Here is an 11916-nt window from a genome sequence, read left to right on the forward strand (position 1 = left end):
ACCGAAGAAAAAAAAACAAAAACAAACCTAAAGCGAAGACTCTGGTCTGAAAATCCCTAATCTGAGAATTTGTCATCTGACGTTCCCTAATTGTGTCCAGTTCCTCATCTTTGCATTAACCACCCTATGTGGCCTTTATTTTGTCTCTCTTACTAGACTCAGTTCCTTCAGAAACAGTAGCTCTCTCTTCTCCAGACTGTCCCCAGCAGAGGGGCTTCCCTTATGTAGGTAATCAATGCAGTACTGAAAGGATAAACAAATGAATCCATATACTCATTCTAGAGAACTCTTGGTAGCTAAGGTTTGCCTGCATTATGTTTTTTTGTGTACTAAAGCCCTTTAAAACTTCTGCCCCTACAGGCTATCGGTGACACAGCATCTTGTGTTGTTGGACAATTTTAATATAAATAAATCCCTATGCACCTGGAATTAAATCTTTCTACATTCCAGTTAGCCAGAATAAGGCTTATTGGTGCGGAATCCAAATTTTATCAATAATCACAACAGGCTTGATTTTTCCAGAACCATGCTTTGCGGTTTTGCAACTAAGTGTGGATTGAAATCATTTAACATCCTCCCTTCCCAAGCATCTTTTAAAGATATCTTTATTAGATCTTTCAAGAGAGTAAATGTTTTTAACAGGTAAAGAGGAGATCCTGAACCTATTTTGAGAAGTGCTGATGAATCAAACCAATCTAAACATACTACTATTTAGCAAATCCATATTTTCACAGAAATTATTTCAGTATCAAAATAAAAATCTATAAAATACGCTTCAGAAAATAAGCTTTCATTCATTCATGAATAAATTATGTCTAACATTTAAAATGATAAACATTCTAAAATGATAATTTTTAAAATGCTCACAACATTCTCATGTCTCGTCCAGTCACTTGATTTTTTTTGTTTGTTTATCGAAAAGAAAATGAGGTAACGTTTCTTAGTCATGCATTTACAATTGTGTTCGCATTTTCTATATTGGTTCTTAAAATTATAAATGGTATCATTCACTGAACAATTACAATGATTAATTTTCTCTTCTAAAAATCCATATAACACTTGTAGGCAATCAGTCATACTGCATTTATGTTACTTGGTTATGTGAAAATTCTCTGTGGCTCAATATTTAGCCCTAAGCAAGCTGCAGGTTTTATTTTAAAGAAAGGTTTACAAAAGAGTATGACATTAACACTTATTCTTGATATGAAAGGGTAGACATTTTTGGTCATTTCATCCAACTCTATTTTCTCTGTGAGAGCGCTTAGAGATACCTCAGACAGGCCTGTTGAAGGTTGCTAGCAAGAGCTACAAGAACCAGAGCCCTGTCACAGACTCTGTCCTTCCCACCACAGTACACTGAGTCTGTCTGTTGGGAGACACTTCCCCTTGGGCTTCTTGTGGTCTTGCATGTCTGGCTGGTGTGCCAAGGCTTCAAGGCCCCGAACACTCTTTCATCCAGGGCATTTTTGTTTATGTTTGTGTATCTGATAACCTGGAGAGATGAAGTAGCAGCTCCTTTTGGACAAAGAGCAGGCTTGCTTACTGCCACTGTATGAATGGCATCTGTCTGGCACATATTTCCTACCCCCATGGGACTTGGGGGCAAGGGGAATCAATGCAAATATGCTAATGTTGATGCTGCTTGCTGTGCCCTAAGTAACACAGTCCTTTGTTTCTGATTCTGAAATCTCATGTTTAGTGCCAGCATCCCTGAAACAATAATAGGCTAATTGATCAGCTTGTAAGAAGAGTAAAATCAAATCCCAGGCCTGAAACTGTCTGATTTTGGCTTGAAAATTCATGTTTAGAGCTCATTGTCATAGCAACTGATTTCAAGACACATCAGATTGGTCAGTATGAAAAGAAAACAAGGGTCCATATACATGTTCCCAATCCTCTGAATTCTAATAAACTCTTATACTAATTTATATCACAATCATTTATGTCACTGATGAATTTATATTTTACTAACCTTAATGCTAATTAACATATTCAGATACTTAGAAGAGTTAAAGATTTTTACTTTTAGATAAGTATGGAGGTATTCTGTCAGCAAAAGTAAAATATGCAGAAAGTAATTTTTCAAAGTCAATGAGTATTCCCTGTAGACAAAATAAACTATCTCTGAATGATATGAATACATGTGTTGAGTGAGTTGACAAAAAATTTCTAAGAGCATTGCATTTTTGAATGCAAATCTAAAGCAAATTAATGAAAACTTAAAAGAAAATTTAAAAGAGCAAGATAGTTGGCATTCAGTGGAACTTCTATATTTCTTAATGAGCTCTCTAAAGAAAGTATTTAATGTAAGATAGAAGTCTTGAAAAAAAAAAACAAGCTATGTATAGCATATCTGAGATTATAGAGGGTTGTCTACATATATCAAAAAGAAACTTAGAAATAAAAAGCTCTCAATTTGCCACCTATGCTTCCTGAACCATCATGACTTGCTCAGAGGTTTCTCTAGTGCCTAGCATGGTGTCTGGCTCACAGGATGGGAAAGAGAGTATAATACAACTGTTACACGTACAGTTACTAAATCCTAGACTAAAATCTCGAGTTAAAATTTAAGCCTCTCCACTTCCAACCAAATGGATTATCTTGGGCTAGTTATTTATTTACTTTCCTCTTTAGTTACATCATAGGTTTATAAGGATTATTGAGTTAATAGACATAAAGCACTTAGGTACCTGGCACATAGTAAATATCTAGTGAAGAGTTCCTAATATGATGGGCACTCAAATGTTGAAATAAATTTTATTAAGTCAAAAATCTGAAGCACAGAATTTAGAACTGCAATGAATCTTAGATATGAGTCTAATCTCTTCATCTTGTAGATAAGAAATTTGCCCCAAGTGTCAATGTTATTAAGAATGAGAGTGGGTCTGCCATTTCAATGCTTTCCATCATACAGGGCATCACATAACCACTGGCTCTTTCTCCAGCATAAAGAGGGAAATCTCTCATTTTTCTTGTGTTCTTTGCCAACTCCCTTCAGCAACCTGTGTGTGTGTGTGGTGTGTGTGTGTGTGTGTGTGTATATCTCCTCATCTTCCCTATGACCTAATGGGTGTTTAGGGAAAAAAACATAATTAGGTGATCTTCATATATATACACACACATATACACATACCGTTTCAATTTTTGAGACAGAGTCTCGCTCTGTCACCCAGGCTGGAGTGCAGTGGCCGGATCTCAGCTCACTGCAAGCTCCGCCTCCTGGGTTTACGCCATTCTCCTGCCTCAGCCTCCCGAGTAGCTGGGACTACAGGCGCCCGCCACCTCGCCCGGCTAGTTTTTTGTATTTTTTAGTAGAGACGGGGTTTCACCGTGTTAGCCAGGATGATCTCGAACTCCTGACCTCGTGATCCGCCCATCTCGGCCTCCCAAAGTGCTGGGATTACAGGCTTGAGCCACCGCGCCCGGCCCCGTTTCAAATTTAAAAATGGTTGCGGTTGCTCAAGGGAGTTGGCAAAGAACACAAGAAAAATGGGAGATTCCTTCTTTATGCTGGAGAATATACACACACACACACACACACACACACACACACACACACAGGCATGCACTGCATGACATTTCAGCCAACAATATACCACATATATGACGGTGGTCTCATAAGAGCATAATGGGGCTCCTCTATACAGGTGTACCATTTTTATTTTTTACCATATTTTTACTGTGCCTTTTTCATATTTACATATATTTAGATGTATAAATATTTACCATTGTGTTACATTTGCCTACAGTATTCAGTACAGTAATATGCTGTACAGGTTTGTTGCCTAGAAGCCATAACACAGGCTGGGTGTGCAGTAGGCTATTCTATCTTGTTTTGTGTAAGTACACACTATAATGTTAGCACAATGGCCAAGAATGAGATCATTGAATCATTCATTTCTCGGAATGTATCCCTGTCATTAGGTGACATGACTGTATACATGTATGTATGCAATGTTTGATGTAAACCATGATGTCTACCTACAGAAATAAATTGATGAATCTAATATTGACATCATGAGACACAGGTAAGTAAAACACATGTAAGTTTTGCTTAGTTGTGTGTGTCTTACCTGTGTCTCAGGATAAAGCACTTACTTATTGGCATACCAACAATAAAACCAAAGACATGCTAAAATTCGGGTGGTGACTAACAATTTATTCTTGAATTCTTCACTCATGCTTCATGTATTCATCCTAGAGTGTTGATTTCTTGCAAAAATAGTAACATTTCAACATTTTAATTTATAAAGCATTCCATATTTTTAGTTGGGGCTGCCAAACAGGCTATTTTAAAAGCACAATTTTCCAGAAGCCCAATTTAAAGTTATGTGTAATCAACATACATTTACAATGAGTGCCTATGTATTAATTATAGGTTCTGTGACAAATCACCTCTCATTTCTTGAATCTACTGTCTGAAGTGGGAGGAATGATTTAACAAGGAAGCAGCTGCAAGAACAATGAACAAATCTGAAGTCGAGTGACTTTTAGAGTTAAGCAGTAAAATATACTGTGCAACTAACAATTATACAAAGACATTAAATTTCAGATATGACAATTGTGTTCTAAGTTGACTATTTTCTGCAGTAATACAAAAAGCTAACCTTAAAATGAAAAATGCCACATTATTTATTTAACACAACGGATTACAGGATATACATTTTTCCTCTCTGCCTGATTTTTCTGGAAACACATTCAGAGCTAACCAGAATGTAAAAGACAGTCTAAAATTTAGACTCCTAATGGCATTCAGCTTCTTGTTTCCCTCCCCCTTTTCTCATTATTAGAGATTGACCATAATGAAAGCATCAGAACAACATTATTACATTCATAAGTCAATCTGCTTGGCTCTTCTGTGTCAAGGATTCCATAAGTTACACGGTCGTCAGTCTTGCAATAATTGCACATGTTTGACTATCAGGCAACAAACTAAGAACGCATGGATTTGTTTAATAAATCTAACTGGTATAAAAACCTAGTACCACTATGGGGGAAATGCAGATCAAAGGATTGCTGGTGAAGAGTCAGAAATATCACCTATTACTGAATATGAGACATTTAGCACAAAAATATCTCTCCTCGTCTTCCCTATGACCTAATGGGTGTTTAGGGAAAAAAACCATAATTAGGTGATCTTCATTATTCAAAAACAAATTGAGTATTTTTAAATTTGTGAGATAAAACTTATAAGCCAAGAAGCAAGCAAGGCATAAGAAGCTTCTTGAATCTTCCCATCAATTCAAAGATATTTATTGAGTGCAACTTCTGTGATAAATGCAAGTTCTAGGAGCTGAGGATATGGATAAACAGTGAAAAAACATACAAAAATCCTCATGCACATGAAACTTACTTGGGCCAGGCACAGTGGCTCATGCCTGTAATCCCAGCACTCTGGGAGGCCAAGGTGGGTGGATCACCTGAGGTCAGGAGTTCGAGGTCAGCCTGACCACTATGGTGAAACCCCATCTCTACTAAAAATACAAAAATTAGCCAGGCATGGTGGTGGGCACCTGTTGTCCCAGCTACTCAGGAGGCTGAGGCAGGAGAATCGTCTGAACCTGGGAGATGGAGGCTACAGTGAGCCAAGATGGTTGCGACTTCACTCCAGCCTGGGCAACTATATCTCAAAACAAAAATAATAAGAAAAGAAACATACTTGGAAAGAATCAAAATTTTTAAAATAAAATTTATGTTAGATATCCCCAAATGGTATGGAAAAAACAAAACAGGAAAGTGGGTAGGAACTATATATATAGTGGTGGGAAGAAGGACCCTAATCTTAAATAGGGTAGTCTGCAAAGGTCCACTGAAATGATATTTGAGTAAAGATATGATAGTGATAAGCATGTGGATATCTGGGAGAAGATAGGGTCAGGCAGAGAGTACAGCAAAAGCCAAGGTCCTAAGGTCTTAAACATCTTGTGCCCAAGATGTTTAAGAACAGTAAGAGGCCGGGCGCGGTGGCTCAAGCCTGTAATCCCAGCACTTTGGGAGGCCGAGACGGGCGGATCACGAGGTCAGGAGATCGAGACCATCCTGGCTAAACCCAGTGAAACTCCGTCTCTACTAAAAAATACAAAAAAACTAGCCGGGCGAGGTGGCGGGCGCCTGCAGTCCCAGCTACTCGGGAGGCTGAGGCAGGAGAATGGCGTAAACCCGGGAGGCGGAGCTTACAGTGAGCTGAGTTCCGGCCACTGCACTCCAGCCTGGGTGGCAGAGCGAGACTCCGTCTCAAAAAAAAAAAAACAGTAAGAGGCTGGAATGTGCCTTGGATAAGGTAAACAGGGAGCAAAGGATTAGAGGTAAGGTCAATAAGGAGAATTACAGATGGCTGCAAATTTGCATCAATGACTGGGGACTCCAGCTTTTCCCTTGGGTCTGGCTAGCTGTGACTGCGGTGATCATTGAAGCATGGGGGAAATGACATGAATCCTGCTCCACACTTCCTCTTTAAGAGAACTGGCATCTTCTGCTGTGGTCTCCTGGAGCCCTGAGATACCATGTAAGAAAGTACAACTCTCCTGCAGGGGAGACAACCAAATGTCCATCAGTGACAGACTGGATTAAGAAAATGTGGCACATATACACCATGGAATACTATGCAGCCATAAAAAAGGATGTTTATGTCCTTTGTAGGGACATGGATGCAGCTGGAAATCATCATTCTCAGCAAACTATCAAAAGGACAGAAAACCAGACATCGCATGTTCTCACTCATAGATGGGAATTGAACAATGAGAACACTTGGACACAGGAAGGGGAACGTCACACACCAGGGCCTGTTGTGGGGTGGGGGCAGCAGGGAGGGATAGCATTAGGAGATATACCTAATGTAAATGATGAGTTAATGGGTGCAGCACACCAACATCGCACATGTACATATGTAACAAATCTGCACGTTGTGCACATGTACCCTAGAACTTAAAGTATAATAAAAACAAGAAAATGACTTGTTAGACACAGCAATAGAAGCTTAATTTTGTCAAAATGTTTGCTGTGATCTGAGTATTTGTGCCTCCTTTCCCCCAGCCAAATTCCTGTTGAATTCATATACCAATGTGATGGTATCAGGACATGGTGGCCTTTAGGGGATGATTAGATCATGAGGGCAGAATCCTCACGAATGAGATTAGTACCTTATGATAGAGACTCCCGAGAGTTGTCTTGCCCTCTTCCACCATGTGAGGACAAGGCAAGAAGGCCCTGTGAACCAGACCTGGGGCCCTCACCAGACACAATCTGCCAGCACATGGGTCTTATATTTCCTAGCCTTCAGAGCTTCAAGAAATAAAGTTGTGCTTTATAAGCTGCCCAGTTTATGGTATTTTGTTATAGTAGTCTGAATGGACAGACAATGTCTTACTCCAGTCTCTCAGGCAGAGATTGCTATTGAATAATGATTCATTCGATGGTCAGCTTTATGTGTCAGCTTGGCAGGGCTCTAAGTTCCCAGCTATCCAAATACTAGTCTAGGTGTTATTGTGAGAGGATTTTGTGGATGTCACTGAAGTTCATGATCTTTAAGTAATCACAATTATCCTTGATAATCTTGGTAGGCTTGATTTAGTCAGTTGGAAGCTCTTAAGAGTAGAGGTTTCTAGAAGTTCCACCTGCGGACTGCAGAACATCAACTTCTACCACAGAGTTCTATCCTGCCCTTCCTGATGACCTGCCCTACAATTTCAGACTTGTCTAGACAGCCTTCCAAATTGGGTAAGCAAATTCCTTGCAATAGATTATTTTATATCTTCTACTGGTCTGTTTCTCTTATTGAACCCTGAGTGATATGGTTTCTAATGAACAACTGGGGAAAGAGAGCAAGAGGAAACACCTAATAATGTAAAAAAGCTTGAGAGCCAATTCATACTTCAATTCTCATTAAACTGCCTTGGAAGGGATGACCTGGCACAGAGCCCACAGCATCCTTCCTTATACTTCTCCCCTCTCAGCTCCAGGCTGGTTCAGGAGATAATCCCAAATCTTCCCAAGCTCCGAAGTTTGAATAAGGCTGAGAAAAGGCCAGAGACCCTAGAGAAAATCTGTGGTTAAGAAAAGGCAGAGTGAGCTGTAAAAATATGAAACTGGGGAGCCAAGGGTAATACACAATTCAAGCAGTATGACAGGGTCTGTAACCAGAAACCTGTGAAGACTGGACATTTAGAGAAAAGCCAAAGACCGAGGGTCAGTCAGCAAATAAGCCTCTGAAAACAAAGCTATTTACCCCAAAAGAAACAAAAAAATCTTGAAGTGATTATGTTTAGCTATGTTTTCCACATCAGGAGAAACCCAGGGCTAGAGTTAAGTTCAATTAACACAGAAGTTTGATTTTACACACCTCAGATAAGAAAGAATTATCCTTCTCTTTAAGGGAGGAGGTTTCTGCCTTTTCCTGTTCTGCAGTTATCACCTGTGCTGTGACATTTCTCTCTTTGAATCCAGGACTTAAAGGATGCTGGAGACGGGAGCCCATGCCACGAAACCAGTGATAAGGAGCCCAACATGGGACCTGAACCTTTAGGGAGATCTCAGTTATCGTCTGTGGTAGGCAGATTAACAGTCCACAAAGATGTCCATGTCCAGGACAAGAAAAACAGGTAGATTCTGCCAAATAACATAGATAGTACAACTGAAAATATAACTACACTGCATGAATGATGATACAGGGAGGAGCAATGTGGAGATAAGATAATGCAAGTAAGCCAAAATCCTCATCTTCCAGGGGAAACAAACATTAACTAAAAGTTTAAATAACACCTTTCATAAGTGTATTATTCAGTTATGAAGGCAGTTGGCAGAGGAGGACAAAAAGGCTGTTAGAGTGGTTTCTTCCAGGGAAGAAGAGTAAGGGGTAGGGTAGCGAAGGGAAGGAGTAGGAAACTCTTGCTTTTCACGATATAGTTCCACACTCTTGTTTTCTTAAGACATCCTTGCTTGTTATGGTATTAAAATTTTTTAAAAAATGACTAAACCCAGTTTTCTGACAAGGACTAACTCATTTCAAAAACAATGCTTTAATGGGGGAAAGTTTCATTTTATTACAAACACTAAGTGAGCCTAATAATATCCACCTGAAGTCCTGCATGTTTAGGAAGACAGCTCTCTCCTCAGGTAAAAATGATGGTGATTTTTTTAAAACGCCAAATACAAAAGTATTCATTTTTTATTGCTGCGTAGCAAATTACCACAAATGTATCAGCTTAAAACACAAATTCATTACCTCATGGTTCTGTAGGTGGAAGTACAGGCACAGCATGGCGATTCTCTGCTCACGGTCTTACGAGGCGGAAATCAAGGTGTCAGCCAGGCCTCACTTCTATCTGGTGGCTCTGGGGAATAATCTCTTTTCAAGTTCCTTCAAGTTGTTTGCTGAATTAAGTGATGGTGGTTGTACGACTTAGGTCCCTACTCCCTTGCTGGCAAAGGCCTTCTTTCAAATGATGGAGGATCCTCACATCTTTACCATGTGGTCTCTTACATCTTCAAAGATAACAAGGGAGACTCTCCCTCCTGCTGGAGACCCCTCACTCTTAGAATCTCTTTAGACAGCTAGAGCCCAGTCCCTTTTAAAGACTCACCTGATTAGCTCAGGACTACCAAGCTAGATTCCCTATTTTAAGGTAAACGGCTTTGAGACCTTCATTACCTCGGCAAAAACTCTCCACACCTGTTACCTAGTTACCTAGATTAACATTGATTGCATAATTGGGAGGAGGTGTGTGTATACCAGAGCAGTGGGACTCTTGGGGTCCATTTCAGTTCCTACAGCAAGCAAATCAAGATTATAATCTCTCCAATAGGAAATAGCAGGTTATTTATGTACTGTAAGTCAAAAATTTTTAAGTATATAAATGCAATGCTGAATTTTTTCCCCAGCATTATTGAGATCTAGTTGACAAACACTGTAAATATTTAGGGTGTGTGCTAAAACACTGACCTTAAAAAGCCTCAGCAAAAAACTTCACACCAGTTACCTAGGTACCTACGCTAGCACTTGATTGCATAATCAGGAGGAGGTGTGTGTATACCAGAGACGTGGGACTCGGGGTCCATTTCAGAATTGTTTCCTACAGCAAGCAAATCAAGATTATAATCTCTCCAACAGGAATTAATAGGTTATTTACATACTGCAGGTCAAAAATCTTTAAGTATATAAATGCAATGCTGAGTTTTTTTTCCCAGCATTACTGAGATATAATTGACAAACACTGCAAATATTTAGGGTGTGTGCTATTTTGATATATGATATATACTGTAAAATAATTGCCACAGCAAAGCTAATTAACATATCCATCATCTCACAGGTGTGTGTGTGTGTGTGTGTGTGTGTGTGTGTGTGCGCGCGCGCGCGCACGCGCATGCATGCGAACATTTAAGAACTACTCTCTTGGCATACATCAAGTAGCCTGTCTTCCAAAAACAAGTTTTCTTGATAAGATGGTCTGCTGTTCAGGTATAATAAGTCTGTTGTTCCTTTAACTTAGGAACAACTTAAAGGAAAGCAACCTAAGAATTCTAAAAGCCAACTCCACATATTTAAAAAATTCAGTTCAATCATATCTAGGTAACTGATAAATCTCATTATAGTAGCCTAATGATTTTTAAAATATTTTAAATCAAAGTTTACATGGTGAAAGAATGCTCCGTGGAGGACTAAGGAAGCACTAAACAATTTAACAGTGTGGAAAAATTAATTCAAAATTAATAATGAAAATGACTAATTTTCATATATTTTAGCCATTCCCCCAAATTAGGAAACGTGCTTTAGAGAAAATCATCAAGGAAGAAATAAGACGAGATTGAAGGTTATAGCCAGAGAAAGTTATTAGTAGTAAGAGTATATCCCATTAGCTTTGCCAATCAAAATTATTGTTACAGAAACTGTAAAATGCATATTCTTTTGTATATATTTATTGTTCCTCTCTTTTCCTCTATAATCCTTAGCATTATCACTTAAGGTAAGAAAGTACAGGACAGGGAATTAAGTAACCTCAGTTCTCATCCTGCTGTGCAACTTTGGAAAAGTCATTTATTTCTGGGCCTCACTCGCTGTGTCTGTAAAATAAAACCACTTTAGAATTTGGGAGCTGAAATGGACCTTTGAGATCATGATCTTTATAGTTCCACCCAGCTCTAAAGTCATATTTACACAAACATCAACTTTTAGAGAGGGAATATATTCCACGTTGAGAAACGTATTACTTTAATGGATATAACAGGGTATTTCGTTTCCTGATTGGAATAAGTTATCACTTTAATTTTAGAGTAAGTTTCTACAGATGTTTTAGCATTTCAGTAAGTGAATCCTCTTGCTCCTGCTCCCATCCCCTTGCAATTAAACACACGGGACTACTCTTTTGCTTATGTAGTCAAGTTCTCTATTTACATCAGTTTAAAGAATTTCATGATCCTACAAAGTTACAGATGCTTCCAATTTCAAGGCCTAATGTATTAAAATCAACTTGGTTTTTTTTGTAATAATAAAGCCTTGTCAGTGACCTGCTTGGCACGAAGTACAAAACAAGAGAGAAGGCAGAATTCACAGTTATTCTGAACTTTAGTATTATATTGACATTCCTGGACCTCTGATATGATTTAATTCAATTCACATTTACTAAGAATTGTATCTGATTTTGTGCCACATCATAAGTTTCCTAGGGGCATATTTTTATCCTCAGCACAAAACACAATGTTTAGAACTTAGTGGGTCTTCAAAATGTTTCCAAAATGACTATATATAATGCACAATCTCTGCATGGGAAAGATGGAAATACGACAAACGACAAAAAGAAATAAATTACTAAACCACATGGTGGTGTCTGTGTTATACAGAGGGGCCACCAGAGATGTTAATGTTGTAATCCCTGGAACCTGTGAATATGTTGTTACATAGCAAAAGAAAACTTAGGTTGCAGG

The sequence above is a fragment of the Trachypithecus francoisi genome, unplaced genomic scaffold (genome assembly GCF_009764315.1).
Source record: "Trachypithecus francoisi isolate TF-2019V2 unplaced genomic scaffold, Tfra_2.0 Lachesis_group2, whole genome shotgun sequence".
NCBI classification, from domain to species: Eukaryota; Metazoa; Chordata; class Mammalia; order Primates; family Cercopithecidae; genus Trachypithecus; species Trachypithecus francoisi.